The following is a 19488-nucleotide window of genomic DNA, read 5'->3' on the forward strand; positions in this document are numbered from 1 at the left end:
TTCAAGCTTTTTCAGGACTTTTTGTAAAATGTCTGTCTTAAACACATTTGTTTTTAAAATAAAATACAGCACGTAGTGCAGTACATTCCAGAATGTACCACCGAGAAGCCACTTCGCCAGTGCGTTTGTTAATTTGTCAGTCGTGGACTCATGTTGGCTCTGAACCCTGTCATCTTGTCGAGTGTGGATTGGCGACACCGCCTGCTCCAACTAGGATCCTTGTCTGTGCTAGCTGCAATATGTTTGGCATTGAGGTGGCAGCAGAGGATGGAAGTGCTCCGGTGATTTCTTGCACAATTGTGCAACTGTGCTTTTATCCAGGTTTCCACCCAATAGTTTTCTAAAACTAAAATTTCCGCCCACCGAACCCAGCAACAACTTCTCATCGGTTTCATTTCTCGTGTTGTGTCCTGTGCATCAGTATTACGGGTTTGCTGGGAACTCGTGCAACGAGCAACGTTCCGTGCTGTTTGGAGTGCAAAAATAAATTGTGATTAAATGCGTTATTTTTTCTGTAATTAATTAATCGTAATTAACGCGATATATATATATATATGTATATATATATATATATATATATATAAATAGTTAAGAATGAATAGCAAGGAAATAATTAGGGTTGTGAAGAAAACCTTCTTGTTAATAATACAAAAAAGCTCTAACCCAGTCCCAAGACTAAATATTTTTAAAGTATGTTTCTGCAAACCACTGATATGTTGAAACTTTATTTCTTTGTGTCACAACTTCTCCTTTCTTGAGGTTCCATTTTCGATTTGATGCTGTTCAGGCACAAAAACCACTGGGTTAGGGTTAGGAACTCATCATGTTTTGGCTGAATATACCCACGAACATGACTGGCGATGTCTCAACTTCTCGTCAAAAAGATCAGGTTTTTCTTGCCGCAAACACGGCTAGAAATAATCCTGAGGCCTCAAAAATATGCAATAGTTTCACGCTGAAACATGCTGACACAGTCTTCAACTGCGGTCACTGGCTTGGCAGCCTTCCCACCTGTGCTCCGCCAGCATCCCCTCCACGCTTGAATATGACATTCAGGTCATAAACATGTTTTTTTTTTTAAATGTCAGTATGGTACGTAGCCGATGACAAGTACAAATGTGAACGTATGAGGGGTTTGCAGAAATATATTTCATACTGCGATTAGGCTGAAAAGCTCTTGACAAGACAGATAAGGAGGAGCAGTTTAATGAGCTCTAATCGCTGTCAATGATCTTCAGAGCTAAAACACAGAGCTATCTCTCCAGCAGTCTATCATTTCTGGGAGTTTTTGCACAAATAGCGCGCGGCAATTCATCATTAGTCTTTTCATGGTCCACAGAAAGGAAAAAAAAACCTGTATACTAGCAGAGCAAAGGAGGAGCAAAACAGGGAACACACAAAAAAGGAAATAAAGGTAGTAAAGTGGCATGTAAGTAGGTCTGCTTTTTTTAGCAGGTAATCATTCTTGGGAGGGAGTTGTGTGGCACTGGGTTGATTGCCGGGCAAACTTCTGCATAGAGAGATGTGGTAAGAAATCCCATGGAGTTTATCCTTTCGCCCAAAGGGAAATCACACTGCGCTCTACCTGGCCTCTTTCTTAAATCCACCATCTCCATCTCCTCCATAGATTTAGTGTTGTAGGTGTTTGTTGTTTGCTCAGGTTCAGCTCTAAGTGAACATTTATTGCTGTGAGCTGAAGGAGGAGTTTCTTCTCTTCTGAAATGAGACGCTTGTACAAGTAAGGCAATGTCCAACAACTTGATTAAACAAAAATAAAAAAATCAGTTTGCTGTCCAGTTGGATCAACGTACCTACAACTTTTATTTTTTACTTTTATTGTGATGTTCACAAACATCGACTGCAGCTCGAGTCATATTTTTCAGGACACCTGGGAAATTTCTCGTCATTTTTGTAGCAACAAAAACTGTCTATTTTTCAGTGGAAGCTGGACCATCTGTTTTTTGTGTATAAACCAAACCAGAGAAAAGGACGATTTAACCTAGAGAAAAATTCAGCTTTAACTTGGTGCAGATGGCGTAGACCTCCATGAGTTCAATCGGAATTGAATAAGACATATATCACTGTGACGGGCTGACTGGATCTTTGTGGTTAACATTCTGAAACTTGAGTTCCGTACCTGACAGAAGTACACCACGCAGTTCAAAATAAATCAACCTTGGCTTTTAGTTTTGACATTGAACCCACACACCGCAATGTCCTGGGTGATAACACTCATGTGAACTTGTGAACCTGGTCGCTCTTCTTACTACATCACCAGAGTTCCTCCTTTGCCCAGTGGCTTACTTCCTACAGCCACTAGAGGTCATGACCTTACACTAACCATTAATATAGGTTGCAATAAGCTGCTTGCATAAGTGAGACACACACACCATTTGTCTTCTGAGGATGAGCTGGAAGGATAATAAGATAAGCTGCAGTTTTGGGTAAGTTTGGAAACTAGTCTGTCTGAACTGTCACACCAAGTAGCTGATTGTTTTCAGTCTGGGGAACTTGCTAATTAACCGCTTGTGGCCAAAATACGCAGACGGAAAAACAGCTCCAGCAGCCAAACTGTTACAAAGTCACATCCTTTTGCCTGAAAGCAGCTAGCTATTTGCCGTGCAGAAGAAGAGAACACGGATGATCCCACTTTTATTGATAACATTGGCTGGTTTGGAATTTAATTAATGTGGCATTCCACAAATCACTCTGGCCCATTTTTGTATTGTTAAATGAGTGTGTTTCTCCCGTTACACCTCACATCCACTCGGTGTCCTCTTCAGATGATCACATTCAAAAATAAACTAGGCTGCCTCTCATCAGTAAGCTCTGTCAGTCGGTCAGAAAGCCATCAGCCAGCACCTAATTAGAGTTGCCTCACAAATTCCATCTGTGCAACATTGGCAAAAAACATAGGAGAGCTGATGTTGATAAAGTAGGACATAATACTGACAATCAATGATCCTAACAAACTACTGAATAGCAGCATCAGACTGTAAACTTGCAACTGAATTTCTCAACTCAGGAAATGAGAGTTTTAATTATTGACCAGCAGAAATCTTTTCATGCGGGCTAAAAGCTTGGCCTTCTCCTTCAGTTTCAGCTAACAGTTTCCTCCTCTCCATTATGCTCTTATCTCTCCCCACCGAGGTGGCAGAGAAATTAAATTACTTATCTCCAACTTCATTAACTCTCTTATCTTCGCAGAGGCACATATCAAACAGAGTTTCTCTTAAACATCTTCCCCCTATCCCCAGCCTTTTTTATGCCGAAGATATGTTAGCAAGGCACAAGAGAAAACCGAGCCCATAGATGTCTTCTAATATGGGGAAGAATTTAATTCTATTTCATTTGCCTGACATGTTGAACATGTCCTGCTTTCAACTCTTCTAGACTGGGATCAGCTGTGTCCTGTCTGGATTTGACGTCAAGGAATTGCACCGTGAGTGGCCAGCTGCTCATTTTTAAGGTTGAATTGGTATTAACTCTAAGTAATAACATTGTCAACTATCATGTCTGTGCAATATTTGGTTAAGATATGTCATCATGAAACCTATTAGGCATCTAGAGAGAACACATTTAACAAGCCATAGACTGAAATCTTTAAGCTGCACCACTATTTACGGGACCTAAAGCGATGGATGTCAATGTGGTGAGATTCAGAGAGATGTTTGTCTCAAAGTCCTTCCAGCTTCTTCCATGTGCGAGCAAACAGAAGAGACTCACACACAGTTAAGAGTCTGTTTGGCAAAAACCCTGCACAGCCACTTTTGCTTTGACATGAATTAAACTGCATATGAACTTTTCTCTGCGTTATATAACATGTCTTAGAGCAGCTAAAGTTTTCAAGCACAAACCAAAACCTGGAGTGGTGAGTATAATGCAAACACAGATGCAGCAAACAAACATGTTTCCAAAGGGAGAGTACATTGTGGACCTCGGATCCTTTTCCTTTTTTGGAGTGCGGAGGAGTATAAAGATGTTAAAGGGTTTCCTTTAATTTGGGCACTGTTTAAACACAGCAATCACATTGATTTAGCTCAGGTTGCAGCATCTAGAACTCAGATACATGGATAACTGCAGTTTGCATTAAACTGATGAATGAATATTACAGTTAAAGTCTAATTTATTTAATTACGTATGACAAACAACCAATTTAAAAAGGCAGTTATCAGTGAATGTTTTGCCACATATCTAAAATATGAACTAAAACATATTCCAGACAGCATTGTTTTTGCTGATAAAAAATAAATTTCAACAGCTGTTATACCATTAATTATGGCTGCAATCATCCCATTCTATCACTGTGGTACTGTGTGCGTATGCTAACATTGGTTAAAGTGACATTCTGAATGTAGAACTTTTATTTAACACACTTTGGTTTTACCTGCAATATCCCAAATCCAAACTGAAAACCATCAATATCTAAAAGTAAAAATGCTTGAGTGTGCCCTATATTCACTATATAAAAAGTAACAGAGGTGCTGATCACATCCTGAACATATTGCACTTATTGTGGTCGATGGTGGTTAAAGTGCTTCAGGAACATTACAGAAGTGAAAGATTACAATAAAACTCTGTTCACCTTCAGAAGTGTTTTTATGATCAGGCCTCTTCTCAGTATTTTGAAGGTGTCTCTCATATTTCCCTCTTGGATTTATTGGACCTTTTAGTGGGGCATAACCCACAACTCGGTCTTGGCAAATATTTAAGTGCAACAAACCTGTGGTGGTATTTACAACCTTTCAGGACAGGGTTCACTTGAGCAATTTCTCCTTAGTTTGTCAAACCATTTTTTATATATATATATGTATATATATATGTATATGTATATATATATATATATATATATTCTTTATGGACAAAATAAACATCTACATAAAACTAGGGACCACCTTGCGCTGGGATCACAGCTGTGACACCCGTCAACTTGCTCACATTCAGAACCACGACTACTCAGTAGCCATTATTACATTTTTACGCAACACCACACCCACTGACAAACTCAGCCTCCATTTTCATCTCCACTGCATACCTCGTAGAGTTTATTGACATCATGGTTGTGATGCGATCAAAGTGCCAAAATCTGTCAACAGACAAAGAGGTCGACAAGGTGGAAAGAATAGTAGCTGAGGTGGAGTAGATGGGAATGATTCGAACTGGGTTTCAGTGATCTTCGCCTAGCAACAAATGTGAGCCAGAGGTCTTCTTCCTGTCTCCTAAATTTCGTCCCCCTTTCTCCAACGACACCCATCTTTGCCTTCAATGTTTATCTCAACGGCACACCTGTAATTTTTTTTTTTTTTTTTTATCTATCTTGCATGGTTGTGATGCTATGGTGCTGAAAAAAATCAATCCGCAAAGAGACAGAGATCTAGAAAGACTAGAACGTGCCATGATTTCACGCACAGAGTGTCCCAATCTGAAAACATTACTAGTCGATACTGTCACCATGGGCATTATACCCAAAGACAGCTTTTAAAAAGAAGATTTCTGTGCCTTGGTTTGTCGGTACATAACGTGGAACCCTGCCTGGTAGACTTGGTGGGACTAAAAGTAACTACCTCTGATATACAGTAAAATGTGTGTGTGTGTGTGTGTGTGTGTGCTTCTGATGCATATAGACATATACAGTATATATGGGCTTACTATGATAATAATATTAATATATTTTAATATAATTAAATCATGATAATATATTGTCACATCATCACAATTGTACTAGAATTGATGAATGGAAGTGCAAAACACAAGGGAAATAGCAAATTATTTTGCAATGCCAATAAGTACGTCATCAACACATCTGTCATTGTTTTTTGATCAAATTAGAAAACTGAGACACTAAAAATAACAGTGGAACAAAGGAAGGCTCATTAAGACTGTTTCTATGGAAACTGTCCACCATGCATTATGGTAATGTGCTCACTGCTCAGAGGGAAAAGAAAAAAAAAACTTCAAAAATAAATTTCTGTGAAATGAACACATACGGCATATCAGTTTAATTCAACAAAAACATTCACATCTAAGTAAAAAATCAAGACGAGGGATGAATTGAGGAACACAGCCAATTTGTTTTAATCACCTTCTTTTATTTCCACTGCCTTTCTGCTGCTGTTAAATCAACCCCACACTGAATCTGAAGGTCTATCATGTCGAAACTTTACTCTCCATGGATGAATTGCCGAGGCTGTTCATGCTTGATGCTGCTCTCTCCTTCATTACATTTTAGGCTACTGCAGCTCTCTGATCAAATCCAGTTACTTTTCTTTTGCTCAGCATGCCGGGAAAAAAAATAAATAAATACAGAGTTGCAGTAAGATCCAGGGTGGATGAGGGAACATGTTATCATAAAGTCAGAACTTTATTTTTCTATTCAGTTTGAACCAAACTCTCTACTTTAGATGTAGGTACATTGTATATATTACAACAAAATGGAAACAATAATCGAGATTTTGATGTAGGCCTTTATCACATGTATGTGATCTATTCATTACAAAATAGTCACAAAACTCACAAAACTGATAGGCTTTGTGAATTCATGTACAAAAAAAATACATGAAATAACTTCAGAAAGGTACATAATCAGCCTTTTCTTGATAATTTGTTCAACAAGTTTGTGAAATATAAATGCAGTATCCCCACATTTCAGATCAGGAGGTGGAGAGTACAGTGGTGGCCAACAAGGTTGCCAAACAGTGGACTGCAGTTCGACTCATGTTTTATTTTGGATGTTTTTGAGGACACCTCTGGGTATTTCCATCTGTTTAAGTCATGTCAAAAGTAAGTGGGTGTTCTTTAAGGGCACCTGTGGACATTTCCAGCGGGCTTAATGGCAACGAAAACCATCTGTTTTTCACAGGAAGTTGGAGCATCTCAATTCGTGAATGTGGCGACCAAAACAGGTATTTTAAGCCAAGCCATGTTGTTTTCCTCACCCTAACCAAGTTGTTTCTGTACCTGGACCTAACCAGGGCTTAAGTTAAGCATTGTGACAAGAGATAAATAGAAAATTCATCTCAAACAAATGTGAAGATGCAACATAAAGAAACATTCTGTCTTAACGTATCTGTGGTTTTGCAGAAAACAGAGTTAGCTAACATTTATTCTGCTGGCTGGGTCAGTTTTTTGTCCTTATGGATCACAGTATGATGCAGACTGTTTAGACCTTCATGAATTTAATTAACTTTGGTCAGGCCACACATCAATTATTATTAACAGCATAAACTATAAGTCACCCCTATTTTTTCACAATTTATCAATTACATCAGTTATGTTTTAATAAAATTACCTTAAATTTCCAGTCTTTACTCAAGTAGACCAGTTTGAACTGTGGAGGTAGTTTCAGGTTCAATAACTGCAAGCTATAAAATAACTGCAGAAACATCACTCTAATCTAACCAAGATAAAAAAAAAAAAAAAATGAGATGCATGTGTTCAACACAACACTGAATGATAAATTTTGTGGCTATAAATTGTCATTGTACAGCTTTATAGCTTAATATGCATGGGCCCCAAAGAGATATAAAACATGATCTGAATATATTTAGCAATGAAAAAATTGGTAAATACTAGCATATATTTTCTTAGCATAATGAATCGTTGTCATTGATTAATGTTTAATATTCTTTTATTTGAAAAAGCAATCTGCAGGATACATCAGTGGTTTGCCGGTTTGCCCGACATGCTGAATTAAATCAGTAAATCACCCAGCTAACCTCCACATGTCTTTCATGCTTTACCTTAATTGGTTTCAGCTCCCACCTACTGTATATTTCCCATATACTGTGTGCAGCGGTGTGTGCACTGGTTTGCTTTATGGTGATTTTTTTCCCGTAGTACTTCCAAAGCCACTGTTATAGTGACACTGGTGATACTGAGATTCCTGTGGTACGGAATCCAAATATTCACATTTGCAGTATGTTAAATTCCTTTTTGTGACCTTTGTACTTTTAGGTTAAAGCAGTCAGCATTTCTAGAATTGAGAAGGGGAGCCTGTTGCCCGGTGATAAAACTTTCATTCTTAGCGTAATGCAGATGCTGAGCTAAACTTCATGTATTTCCGAGTACATGTGTTTGTTTCCTCTTGACCTTGCACATGAAATTGATTTGATTGTCAGTTCATATTTTGCAGAGAGCGCAGTTATTATGTGCCTTCATTCTGATCAGTTGAATTATGCTAAAATAGCATTTCTGCAGGCAACTTGATAGGTGATATAAATCGCCTTCCCCACTCGGCATTTTCTTGGAGCTCCAATGCATTCCCCAATAACAAGATTTATTTAAATCAATTTCATGTTTATTTCTCTTGAGGTTTACTGTTTTGTTTGTCTAATAAATCCACTCCTACAGCCTCTTACATGCACTTCCAGGAGAGGATTAGAGCTCGAAAGGGGGACTTCCTGAGATTATAAAAGGGAAGAAGATATTCATAAGAATAGAACAAATAGGGCCACAAAAAATAAAGAAACAAGTCTCACCTTGGATTTATCATGTGTATTGGTATATACAGTAGGTACTAATTTAACCAAGAATTATCAAGTGACATTTCTCCCATAAAAAAGTAAAATCTCCTACCAGCCCAAGAAATCTCAGTATAAGGAATGAAAAAGCAAAATATGTGCCTACAACAAGCAGACTGCTAAAAAAATCCAAAGAGACTTGACTCGACTTGACTTGTTAAAATGAGCTTTTCCTTTAGATACATCAAAATTCTGCACTTTTTTGTTCAGATAACAAGGCCAACAGAAATCTGACACTTTGAGTATGACCAGCGTGGAGAGAGCTCTCAGAGCAGCTACAGAGAGAGAGACTGAGAAATACCACCGTTTGTATTGAATCATATCGAAAACCAGTTCAAGGCACTAATGCCAAACTTCCTGTCAGATTGGATTTGTATTGGAAAAAGTGGTAATTACAAGCAGCATAATATGAGTGGGAATTCAGTCAAATCTTAACACACAGACAAGAAAACACCTAATGGTATCACTCAGTCTGAATTACACTTCAGAGGATGTCAAGCTTCAATAAAAGCCCAGAAATCCAGAGAAAAAAGTGCTACAGACCTTGTCTGAGAATAATCACATTTTAAGTCTTCTTAAGTATCAAAGTAATTCAGTGATAGTCATCTGTACATCCATGGGAACACTGCATAATTAGCTAAATCAATTAATGTTGTTGAATGGATGCGCTTTGGTTAGGTTTAGGCTCCAAAAATAACTTGTTAAAGTTGAGATCAAGATCATATTTTGGGTTATAATAACTACATCAACTGCATTTCCTGATTTGTGGCCACAGCAAATGCAAGTTTTCTTGTTATTTTCCTTAGAGGGGCATTTTAAGAAATCATACCTACAGCATCAAACTGACAGGCATAGGGTCACTGACCAGGTTGCCATAGACCTAACCACGTTTCTTTTTTTTGCCTAAGCCCAACAGTTTTACTTTCACTATGCTATTCGATCTGCCAGTGGGTTGTTTTTTTCTTGGAAAAAATAAAGAAAATAATGAAAAAGAATCTGCAGCCCAGCCACTGTCACCATGCCCCAGTTAATGGTGGAACTGGAATAACAGTGGAACTCTATATTGCCAAGGTGAAACAAAAATGAACAGACCAGCATTCACCCAATAGAGAGCATTCCGGTGTCGTGTCAAAGTCTGTTTCCCTGTTGATATATGTCTCCTCTCACCACCGGGACTTGAGACAGCTTGAAACTGGCATTCTGTCCACTAGATCAGTAGGTAAGAAAACCTGACTTATTATTTTTCCTTGCAGTGAGATCAAGGTTTATAGGTAAACCCTGTGTTTTTGTAATTTGGGGTGATTATATTTTTTAATGTGGAGCGTGCTGAAAAATCTCCCTCATACTTGCTCTAGATGGGACTAAAATTACTGACCAGTGCAGAGAATTGTATTCTTCGGCAGACATAAATCTGGCCTGAATGGGGCTTTAGATGGATTTTTATTTCACTAGGAAATGACCGTGCTTATTGTGTTATGTTCAAACTCATTTTCTCAAGTCTATTTCAAGTAAGTAATGTCTGTGGGAGTCAATCTGGTTGGTTTGAGAGACACAGTCAAAAGTCGGTCATCACAAGTGCAGTCTGCAGAGTCAAAGTATTTTAAATTTGAACCTCTCAACAAGTTAACCACATGAATGCTTCCAACTTGCAGCAATGAGATGTCTTCCCTTTCTCTGACGTCCTCAGATATGATGTGAACATGGCATAAAAACCAAAGATACACTGCACTATTACCCACAGTGTTGTGACTGAGCAGCATGCATTTCCATACAAATTGCATTTGTTTCCGCTCAACTGCCGCAGAGAAGCTTAATGAGCTCCTCCAGTATGTAGAAGATAACAGGATGGAGCTCATTTACACCTACCTGAACACAGTCTTGAGCAATCTTAAATCACGTCCCTCCAGTACAAGACTCATTTGACCACCTAAAGAAAGCTCTCTGCAATGTGTATACGAGCAGCTGGCGTCACATTTGCGAGCGTGGGATCCAAGCTGTTCTTTGAGTCCTTTCTCAAAGCAGACTTCTGTTTCATTGTTCTGCTCGTCATGCGGCTATTCAAATGGTTCCATATCTGACGATCTTACAACACACGTTCCTTTAGTATTTGTGTGATCAGTGCGCTGTATCACAACCCCCCAGAGAATGATAGAATGATAACATGCTACATAATCGTAAACACAATGCATGTGAGCATGTTAATGTTCACTTTAGATTCAAAGTACAGCTGAGCCCAAACAGCCCAGAGAGCTTTGGGCGCTTTGTTACTTTGAAACATGAATTTGCTTGAGTGGTCGTCAAGGATTTTGTAGCATTTCTGAGAAAGCTTATTGATATTCCCATCAGACTCTCCTTCAATCAGAATCATGTTCTATAATTATATGAATGCTTATATAAATGTATTCTGTTCAATTTTGTACATTCTGTAAGATGTACCATTATTGGTCCACAGCAGGAGAAATTCTATTTGGCACAGCAATGAAAGGGAACAACGAGTGTGCAACCATTACAAGTAGTAGTAGCATGAGGTAGGAACTGACTAAGAGATGAATATATTTCGAATAAATACATTATTTAGATAGATGAAAAATAGACTCAAAACAATAGGCAAAGTAGAATACAGTAGAAATGGTATATAGATCAGATGGATTTGTCTTGCGTATACCTCTGACTCCAAGTCAAAGTCACACGGTCCATATGAACACCTCTCACCGCAACCTCCTAAAATGTTTCACAACAGAAAACATTTGATTAAAGGATATTTTAAGGTTTTGGAACCTCTTGACCATGCCCACTCTCATCAGAAAAACGACCATACAGGTCGACTGCGTAAATAGCTTTTTACAACTTGCATTCACGTTTCTTGTAAGGAGGCGGCCTCTTGTGGCCTTGGTAAATATTAAGAAGTAAAGGAGGAAGTAGTATAAAGAGCAAGAAAATCGGGATCAGGATAACAGGAACAGTTGGATTGGCACAGGAACTTTCAGCCAGGAGACTGTGACCATTGTGAGCCCGAAAGTAAAGGGTGAGTTGCTTTAACTTCATAACATGGTGAAGTAACATAATGTATGTACGTTCGTAACTGAAGTTACAGTAGTAACATAGTTTTTTTTTTTTTACTCACATTGTATTCCTTTACCTAGCCAATTTTCACAAGCGGGGCCATTAGAGACGAGACCCTGAAGGACGAGCCTGAACAAGCTGCTGTCAATATGATGATACCCAGGAAGTTGTAGGTATCAAAAGGTTCGGCCCTTCACCAGTGCGGCCGTGACTAGACTAAGCTAAAAATGTAAAGTTATTACTATTATTTGATGATTTGTTATGTACAAGGCCTCCGGGCATTGAATTCAGAATGAATACATTTGCATTTGTAAGTAGTGGATGAAAGGAAAAACATAATTTTTAAAATCGGGGTTTCCCAAATCAATTAAACATAACATCATGAGATATGGAAGTCTAGCTATCTGTCTGTCTGCCTGTCTGTCTATCTGTTTGTCTGTCAGTCTGTCGGTCTGCCTGTCTATCATATCTATCCATCTATCTATCTATCTATCTGGGCAAGCTGTAAACTTAAGATAGAATAGTGAAGAAACAGATCTGAAGAATTTTAAAACAATTTATGGAATAGTATATGCCACTCTGCCTTTCATGGATGACTCACACTTTTAATATCCAACTCTGCCACTTTCTTTTTCTCCTTAGGCACCCCAGCTAATCTACCCTCTATGTGCAGCTGCCACAACTGAGTTGACACCGTTGCACTGATGCAGACAACGAAGACCCATCCTCCCTGTGTGAGCTTTGACAAGACTCCTCAGTCCCTGACCTGTACAAAAAAAAATAAAAAATGGATAAGTGATCCATAATAAGAACTGATCTTTGTTGTGATGGTTCATTTGCCTACTTCCCTTCCACATATTAATTATAATTATGGCCAAGCTGTTTCACCTTCTCCTCTATAAGGATTTTCGGTGTCAGGCTTATATCTGTCAGAGCTGTCTCCCCATGATAAAACAGGGAGAGGAGCCAACATTGCTGAATACCAGGGAGGCGGCAGATTTATCAGATGACACATGCAGAGCAACAGCTGCAAACACCCTGCCAAATTTGCACTAACAAGTACTTTCTGACACCTTAGCTCAGCTATATCACAGCATTTAGAGGTTGTAATGGGGTGGCACAATATGTAACAGCAGTCTATATAAGAAATGTGCAGTGCTTATTAAAGCATTCCTTAAAAAATTACCATAAAACATTTGAATTAGGGGAGGAGCCTTGCAATCTGGATTTAGATGCAGCTTGTTTTAGAGCACAACAATTCCTGAGGTGCACAAACCAGAGAGACGTTAACACCTTATAAAGATTTGGCTTAAGGCAGAATGAAAATATCTTGAATGTGCTAGCTGGGCTTTGAGACCAGACACAGGCTGACAACTCGTTGTAGTTAGTTAATTTAGAATTTGGGAACAGAACGTTAATTCTGCCTCGTCTGTCCACTTTAAAGAAAAATAAAAACTTCTTGCATCTGTAGTAAACAGACCTTTTGCTTGATCCCAGAGAATGGATTTGAAAGCAGAGATTTGTTGTCATGGCTCTGTTTTTCTTTTTAATGAGCCAGATGTCTGCCAGTTGGATGTGTTGTACCTGATGTTATCCTTTTTCAAACGATATGAAGTATCATTAAAAACAGCATGATTTTCAACAACTTTTTTGGAAAGAAAATATCATAAAATAACAACAGGAAAGAAGTCAAAGATTATAAGACAAAAACAAGTGCCCTCTTTCGCTTTATGTCAGCCCTGTCGTCAGATTTTTTTTTTGGCAGTTAATGATATGTTTCTATTCCTATGTGTCATAGGACTCCATATTATATTGACATTTCTACATAACTTATCATATCACATTACATCTATAGGTATATCAGGAGGTGGGAAGTTGGCAGTGGTGTTACAGGTGACAAGAGAGTCAAGCCATTGTCCACATTTTGATACGCTGTTTCAACATTTGTAAGCATGACACCACTATATGCTTTTAAGAAGAACTTAGGCCATCCCCAGCCATGTTTTAGGTGACAAACCAGGTAATTTAAGCCCAAACATAATCTTTTACCCCTACCAAGTGTATTTAGTGTACACTGTGTTTTAGCCGGTATATGTCCAGATCATGAACATGTGTGCTGTAACAACATGAAATTGAAAAAATGTAAATACCCATACCCAAGGTTTTCAGAAACTTACATTCATTCTAGAGATTGGGTTCTTTAAAGGAGCCAGAACAACAAGTGTTGGTGATGCATCTGAAAGGTGCACCCACAGGTGAAAAGCCCAAAGTCAAGGACACAAAACACAGCGGGAAAGAATATCATCATGTTTTCATATTTCGTGTCATTTGGTCACCTTACACACCCAAACCAACAAGTCCTTAAACCCTTATCCTTTGTGACATAGGTCGTGAATCACCAGCTGCAATCAGTGTGATATGAGATAAATTGCAATTCTAGAATGCATTTTCTTCTAGATTTGAGAAATAATGCCAAACAATTATGCAGTTATTGACGGCAGACATTTTATCATTATTGTATTTTTTTTATTGGTTAAATTAAGTGAAAGACAAGGTGACATGAGGGACAAATACATCACACGTGGACTACAAGTACAGACAGTGGACATACAGTACAGATAACAACAGTAAACAATGTAAAGTTATAATAATATGTATATGGTAGTATAGGTGTGTGTGTGTGTGCATGCATGCGTGCGTGCATGTGGATGAGAGGGAGATAGTATGGTAGTACATACACATAATATGGCATAGATAGATGATACAATAAACATAAATAAGTAAATAAAGTAAAAAGTATAAAAGAGAAGGAATAGAAAAAAAAGAGAAAAAATAGATAAATAAATAATAATCTGCAACACGATATGGCATATATTAACATAGTATAGTGCAATATCATTTAACCCAGTGGTTCTCAACCGGTGGGGCCCGCCCCCCTGGGGGGATGTGGACACTCGCCCAGGGGGGTGCGAGTAGGCTACAGTATGGGAGGAAAAAAAAAATCTGAAAAAAAAAAGAAAAAAAAAAAAGAAATCACGAAAGTTCCCCCATGTCGAAATGCAAGTGGTTGGACTATTATAACACACAAACAAATCATCCTTCTGGCGACTTTTTTTTATCAAAAGCGACTATCGACAAATCTAGCGACTTTTACTGGTGTTATTGGAGACTTTTGTGGTGTTTGGAGACTCTGACTTGAAAGCACGTATCACTCTGCAGTTACTGTGCTCAACGAGCAGCGGGTGCTGCTGTGAGTCCCTCCCCCGTCCAAAAGCACTCACAGGCGGTCAGTCTCTCAGTAGCCTCGCGCAGCAGTCCAGCCTGCAGTCAGAGCAGAGAGGAGACACACACCACTCCGCGTCCAGGCTGCAAATGAATCGCGGATGCGCATGGCCGCGCCATTCCCGCCCTGGTGTACAGAGCGGGGTGTAAATATACCCTATATTACCAAATATTAGCTGGGTTTCAATTAACCCCAGGGTCCCCTTTAAACGCCGGGTGCAGGTGTATATTTTGATAAATAACCGCCGGTTCCAAATAAATGCCGGGTCTAATTAATTAATTTTTTTTAAATCAAGGAAGAAGATGTGACCACTGACACTGCATGTTTTTCTTCTTCGCCTTTTTCACATATTGTGCTTGCTTCCTGTCAGTCAGTATCACATTGATGATTGCCATGGCTCAGGTGCAGCAAAAAAATAAAAAGTACGACTTGAAATTCAAACTTTCTGTCATAAAATATGCAGAAGCAGCCGCTAGATGTTTCTCCGTCAACCCCAAGAGAATGAGAGATGGGCGAAAAAGTCAACTGAGCTTCAGCGTCTGTCTGAGGAAGACAGCAAGAAGACCAGGCTGCCTGCTGGAGGGAGGGAGAAGTCTAGCGAGGAGCTTGACATAAACATGCGGGAATGAGTTATCAGCAAACGGGCACGCCGCGAGAGATTGTCACGCAAAATGATCAGGGCGATGGTGAAACAAATGTACACCACCGTGAGTGACAGCAGAGATGAGGAGTTTGCACCGAGTACTGGTTGGATAAATCGTTTCCTACGCCGCAACAATGTCACTTGCAGAAGACAACTAGAAGGATGCCAGAGAATTCACAGAGAAGCTGGCGAAGTTTGTGACATTTTCATCCCGGATTTTTGTGAGGAAGGAATTAAACGCCTGTCCCAAATAAACGCCTGGTCTGTTAAGTGATTGAAACAAATAAACGCCCCGGCTATTATTTGGTATTTTACGGTATGATAACTCTCCCGGCTGGGGAGAGAGACACGCATCACAGTGCTCAGCTGCAGACACATCAGAGAGGTGACGAGACGCGACTCATCATGACTGACAGGCATCAAGGCCACTTTTTTTTTTTTTTTTCTTCTTCTTCCTTCATGGGCCCCTGACGGCGTCTGGGGAGGGGGGGCGACTGCAATGAACCAGCTTTGGGGGGGCCCAGCTTGCAAAAGGTTGAGAACCCCTGATTTAACCTAATATGATGTGACGAGGTAATGTGAGATAAGATGAGATAATATAGGACAATACTATCGGCAGACATTTTATCACAGAAACTTTCATTGCTTTTGGTGGTTATAAACAGAAGACAGACACCAGATAAAAGACTGGAGCCAACATAGCCCTTCCAAAACTGTATAATTAGGCAGTATTTATTAGCTATGATAAGAGTATGTCAGCACCTCAGAGCACCTTGATCTTTGAGTCTCATTCCCAACTTGTCAAAATCTGATGCTTTAGGATTGTAGGACGGGTCGAATGCCATCCTAATACGTCACCTTTTGACGAGTGGGAGACCAAGCGCATCATTATCTAACGAGTTCTGTCTGAGGCTCAAAAATCAACAAAGACCTTGTTTATACTTCGTGACTTCATGCATACTGGATGGAAATATAGCTGTCTAATCTGAAAAAGTTAAGTGTAAATGCATCCAAGATGCATTAAGCTGAATTGTAAGGGGGATATTGTATTCTCTGTGCCTTTACTGGAGAGGAACATTTGTCTAAAGGGAAGATCCTCTATAGAATTAACTGTACATCATATTTAATGCAGGACATGGCTGAACAGTCATTTATTTTCCCAACCACATGGCACTCACCTTATCTCAAGAGTTAATTAATTGCACCATCCAGCTAACTGTCTTAGCCTTGGAAAAAAAGGCCTACAGGTAAACACGTACAAGTTGACCTTTATCAAAATAGAAAAAGTTTAAAGAGTAACTTTAAGTCATTCCTATGACTTATAAGGGACAATATGTTTTACTGTGGGTATAAAACACCCCATGTTATTAATTCAGCTCCTACAAGAGCTTTTCACTCTCCCATTCCAGCAGCTAATTTGAGACCATATTACAGCGTGGCAGCTAAGTAAATTGAGTTTTTCCAACAGGAGTGCTTGTTTTCCATCCTTGCAGGTTGACCTTCGACCCGAACATTCCCTGGTAAGTGAAATTGAATTGTAACTCTCAGCACACAGCCTCCTTCCTGCATGTTATAATTTCCACAAAGTCTCACTCTCCTTCCACAACGGTCAAAAAGTAATTCACTTCTCAAAGGAATCTGTTTCGCAGATCACTATTTTCAACAAACAATCCCCCACTATACCATCACTCCACACACGAAAGGAGTGTATGCTTCACTACCTCAGAGAAGTGATATTGAGCGCATTCATTTAATTTGACCTTCCAAAGCCACGCTATACTGACAGACTTAATTCACAAATTCTCACCTCCAGCTCTTCAGTGACATTTTAAGGCAATAATTACAATCCGGTAATCTGCAGTAATAATCAAACCGTTGTCCTTACACCTTTGAAATTGTTCAGGCATCACTACGGATCTGTGTTTGATGAAAAATGCATTTGACTATCATGTTATAGTTATACCTCCCAGGGACATGAGCTCTGGAAATTGGATTGGCGTTTCAAGATTCACCTCTTCTATATTTAGGAGTTTTGTGGAAATCCTCTCCTTGACAGGATCAGATTTTGGTACAACTTGTATCATGAAATCTTTTGTCATGGACCAATGCACACAGAGCTACAAGCTGGAAAATAGAGAGTAAATGGATGATCTACTTCAACATCATCAACGCACACATACAAATCTTTCATACACTGAGCCCCATTTCAATCACAATGAAAATAACAGTGTACTGAGGAGAACCTATTGAGAAAGTTTGATGTCATCCTGTTGAATAAGAAAGAGGCTTCTTGGTAGTCACAGGAGAGGTACAAATATTATCTGGTGTTTGTTATCTATTTCAAGGATAAGTTCACCTCAAAATTTAAATTCAGTCATCGTCCACTCACCCCCACACTGATGGAAAATCCTCTTTTCATAGTCCACAAAACATTTCTGGAACTTCAAAGCAAAACGGTGTTGCAGCATTCTCGTATACAACTAGTGTAGATGGTGACTTGTTTCGTCTAGCGTAATCCAAGTCTCTGGAAGCCCCGAGATTGCTAACTGATATGAGACAACAATAATACGCCCTTTATAAAGGTGAAATATTTACGGTAGCTGCTAAGGTGAAAACACTCGTTGTGAATGGGTGCACAAACTTACCGCGCGTCGACGTTGCAAATAACGTCTTGAATCAACTTTGAAGTCTCGAGTCTTCAAAAGGCTTAGATTGTACTGCAGAAGCTGGACAGAGCCATATATCATTTTATTATTTATGATTTGTTTTTTATTAACTTGTCCTTTTTTTTTTTTTCTGCAAGTCAGAGATCTATGTAATCATATTTTCTTTTCTAGAGCCAATTTCCCTGACCAGATTTTTGTCCAAGGTGTTGATACATTTTTGGGGGGGAAATCCTTCAAATTTTTATACTGACTTGTTTAAAAAAGAAATCACAAATTGGAACACAAAGTTGATCACAGGTCTAACTTTGCAACACTTTCTCTGTGTGAAGGGAAAATGATGTTTTAATGGGCACTGTATAATTGATGCTGATGCGAGTAAACACTTAAAAAAAAGATGATACGCCACCATCATCATAATTACCTCAGAATTCCTATGGGATGCAAGACCGGGCTAAAAAGCTACATCTCCCTTTTAACGTGGCATCTCATTGCTTTTTCTTGTTTTGTTTTTTTTCTTTACCTATTATTATTAATGTCATGACACAGTGAAAAATAAACGGCTGGTTTTTTTTTATATGTACCGACAAACAGGCTGTTTAATAAAGCGGGTACCCTTGGGATGCTACTTTCCCAATTTTCACAAAGCCTGAAGATTAATTTGAGTCATGTTTCAGGGTTGTATTTGAGAAACACCTAGAAACGACACTTAGAATTATCGCTTCATTAAATGGAATGCATTAAATAAGTGGTGTTTATACACCCAGAAAATGGGTAAAAATGGCACTGTAAACATTTTAGAATAGTGGTAGGGAATGTTTTGCAACAAATTTATAATACAACTGTCAACATTGATAATAGAGTACCATTTAGCTTTGTTTATATCAAGGAGTTGCTGTTGCATCTTTTAAATTGTTATGACCCCCCAAGAATGTATTCTACAAATGACAAAAATAAGTCCCCAAAAACCCATTACACCCTGAATGTCTTTCAAATTATGAGTGAATCTTTTGAACCTCTTGAAGGTGTAAAATATGCATGACAACCTATAACAAAGTTTGTATTTAATACCTTATGTTATAGTATTTTAAGTGGTGGACATAATGTATACGTTTACCATTTATGCCTCATACCTCCACGCCAAGGTGACAACAACCTTTGATAGAAGATTCTGTGTCGGCACAATAGCCAGTTGTAACAGACATAGAGAATTACTCTAGTGTACCATCACAGATTACAGATTCTGAAATGACATATTGTCAATATCTGCATCAATATTACAATTTAACATGTCTTTGTGAGAGCGCAGTATTAGAT

This window comes from Sparus aurata, chromosome 4, assembly GCF_900880675.1.
Source record: "Sparus aurata chromosome 4, fSpaAur1.1, whole genome shotgun sequence".
Lineage (NCBI taxonomy): Eukaryota > Metazoa > Chordata > Actinopteri > Spariformes > Sparidae > Sparus > Sparus aurata.